The sequence below is a fragment of the Alexandromys fortis genome, unplaced genomic scaffold (assembly GCF_014885135.2).
Source record: "Alexandromys fortis isolate MF-2015 unplaced genomic scaffold, M_Fortis_MF-2015_v1.1 scaffold_355, whole genome shotgun sequence".
NCBI lineage: Eukaryota > Metazoa > Chordata > Mammalia > Rodentia > Cricetidae > Alexandromys > Alexandromys fortis.
The window spans coordinates 630,091-633,744 of record NW_026068241.1 but is presented as its reverse complement, the minus strand read 5'-3'; positions in this window follow the sequence as shown (position 1 = coordinate 633,744).

Below are 3,654 nucleotides of genomic sequence, written 5' to 3'. Positions count from 1 at the left end.
AAAGAGGAACATGGGATGTACTCACTCATATTTGGTTTCTAGCCATAAACAAAGGACATTGAGCCTATAATTAGTGATCCTAGAGAAGCTAAATAAGGAGAACAAAAAGAAAAACATATAGGCATCCTCCGGAATATTAACCTTCATCAGGCGATGAAAGGAGACAGAGACAGAGGAGCACCGGACAGAAATTTCAAGGTCCAAATCAGGAGCAGAAGGAGAGAGAGCACGAGCAAGGAACTCAGGACCATGAGGGGTGCACCCACACACTGAGACAATGGGGATGTTCTATTGGCAACTCACCAAGGCCAGCTGGCTTGGATCTGAAAAATCCTGGGATAAAACCGGACTCCCTGAATGAACATAGTGGACAATGAGGACTACTGAGAACTCAAGAACAATGGCAATGGGTTTTTGTTCCTACTGCACGAACTGGCTTTTTGGGAGCCTAGGCAGTTTGGATGCTCACCTTACTAGGCCTGGATGGAGGTGGGTGGTCCTTGGACTTCTCACAGGGCAGGGAAACTTGATTGCTCTTTGGGCTAATGATGGAGGGGAACTTGATTGGGGGAGGGGGAGGGAAATGGGAGGCAGTGGTGGGGAAGAATCAGAAATCCTTAATAAATAAATAAAAATTTAAAAAAAGAATATAGATAAGGCAAATATATATGTAATAATTTCAGAAGCACAGCAATCAACTTCAATGAGTTATTTAATTTTTTAAATAACTACTTGGAAGAAAACACTTTAAGATGTGTGTGTGTGTGTTTGTTTGTGTTTGTGCGTGCACACACATGCTTGTATCTACAGAAGCTGGAAGGGGAGGAGGCTGTGTTATGATCTGAAGCTGAAGTTACAAGAGGTTGTGAGTTGTTTGCCCCAGATAGGAGCTGGGATATGAACTCAAGTTCTCTGCAAGAGCAGCAAGCTCAATTAATCACTAAGCCAGGAGAAAACATTTAAAAAATGGTTTTGTTATTCATCTAAGGGTAGGACTTCATTTTAGGTTTCAGAGACAGGAATTCACTATGAAGCCCTGGCTGTCTTGGAACTCCCTATGTAGACCAAGCTGACCTCAAACTTACAGAGTTCTGTCTGCCTCTCAAGAATTGGCATTAAATACATGCACCACCACACTTGGCATAACAATATCACCATTTGTATCATCTGAGAGTTTTTTTATTGCATCTACGCTGTTTTAACTTCTTTTTATTTTTTTTGATTTCCAATGTTTTTTCCTTTTTTATTATTGTTATTTATTCATTTATTTATTAAAGATTTCTGTCTCTTCCCTGCCACAGCCTCCCATATCCCTCCCCCTCCCCCAATCAACTCCCCTTCTCTCATCAACCCTAGAGCAGACCAGGTTCCCTGCCCTGTGGGGAGTCCAAGGACCTCCCACCTCCTTCCAGGTCTGGTGTGAAAAAGCATGGGATAAAACCGGACTGCTGAACATAGTGGACAATGGACAATGAGGACTACTGAGAACTCAAGAACAATGGCAATGGGTTTTTGATCCTACTGCAAGTACTGGCTTTTTGGGAGCCTAGGCTGTTTGGCTGTTCACCTTAACTTCTTCACAGAGGCTGGCCCTTTAAACTACTGGGGTCTGGCTGCCCAAGCCTTAGCCTGAGGGGATTCTGTTCCTCCAGACAATGATCTTATTGTTGTCTTTAACTAAATCTCTATTGTTATGATAAAATTCAAGATTCAAAGGCTTCAAGGTGAAAAACCTACAAGCTCCCCGAGTTAAAGTAACAACTGCCTAACTTTCTCTCTTAGCTGAAGTCCTAGCCACTCTTCTTCCACACCAACCAGCCCCAACTAGTAATCCCACCTATGCTCCTACCTGCTAATTCCTGTCAGTTACTAACCCAACCTCTCTGAGCCCAGTTCATTTTTAATTCCTGCTTTTGGGTGGTAGAATCAGGAGGATAAGAAATTTACAGAAATCTTCACTAAATAGCAAGTTTGAGGCCAGTCTGGGATATAAAACACCCTGCCTCACAAAAGGAAATAGGAATGTGGTTGTATTGTTATGGCATTTCTTTGTTTGAAAAATTGTTTAACAAGACTATCTGGTTTGCTGTTGCTATTGTTTTGTGACAAGGTTCTCCCTGTGTAGTTCTATCTGTATTGAAACTCACTATGTAAACCAGGCTGGTCTCAAACTCTACCTACCTGTCTCTGCCTTATGAGTGCTGGGAATAAAAGCTTTAGCCATCACACCCAGATATTGGTATCTTTTTTTCTTGTTCATGGGAAGTAGAACTGAAGAAAAATCCATGAGGGTGTCCTTTTTGATTTTACCGTTCAGCATCAAACCTCTAAGGAGGGCAGAAAGGAACAATAGTCATATCAAAAACGCTGAACGCCCCTGAAATGTTTGTGATTTAAGAGGTCATTCTCTGAATTCTGCCTGTTAGAAAAATACACAAAATTGGAGGGAAACATACTCAAGTATACTCATACTCAAACATACATAAGTGAAACAACAGATTTGGTAAGATGGGACTTTGAGTAACTATACTCAAGAAAAGTTTTATGCTTCATGGGATTCTTCCAACCTTTCTTAACTTACTATCCATCAAAGATTAAGGCCTTGCAGCAGGCACACACATAGTGCAAACTGAAAGGAGTGACCAATGATAATAAATGTTAGAAGAAATCATCGAGTGTCATATAATTGGAGCTAATTTCACAATTCAGAAAAAGATGCTTCTTTGTTTACTGCAATAAACCATGGAATATGTAAACCTCATCTAAGAAAGATTAATGAAATTATACAATTTTAGAGAAAGAAAAATATAATATGAAAACTGTCAGAATTTAAAAGAACTGACCATTTACTTTTTTTGGATATCAAGAACAGAAAATTTGGATTTTTATTGGCATATACCTCTCTCCATCTGATCATAACTTTGTGATATCTAGGAGGTACGTTTCTTTTTGTAATTTATGGATATTAGAGGTTATTTTTTTCCATTTAAAATCCTTCTATTGATGTAAGTAGACTTTGGAGGAAGAGACTGAGTAAATTTGCCTTTAGTAGTCAATTATATGCAAATTGAAAAGCAACAAATAGTTTGTAAAATTTTTCTAGTCCTGACACTTCCTGGTCATCCTCAGGGGCTATACTGCCCGATACCTCCTTCTCTTCCTATCCCACCCAGCTTGCATCCACAACCCTGCCCCCCTCCGTCTGACTCCCTCCCCTCTTTGACCACATAACATCTCCCAGCTCAGCCTGTTCAGGCTTTGGGACCGAATCCTAATCAGGAGGGTGGTAGCTCCTTTGTCCCAATAGCCTGCCTGCAGCAAGCAAGATAGGCCCTTTGTTTACGAGCCACCCAAGCAGCAAGGAGATCCTATCCAGGCACCAGGAGAGACATCGGGCTTGCATCCACAACCCACACAGAGCAGTGCTGAGGAGTTCCATCTGGATGGTCGTCCATGTTTGGGTGCTGAGGAGTTCCAGCTCAACGGAACAGTCCCTGCTTCTACACTGAAGAGATACACCCAGAGACTCAGTCACAGCAAAGACTGGACCAAGACACCAGGCCTCTCCTGGCTCCATTTGAAGGAGGAGATGGGAAGGCGCCAATGCAAGACTTCCTCCAACAACCTGAAAGGCAACATGACTTCACCAGAATC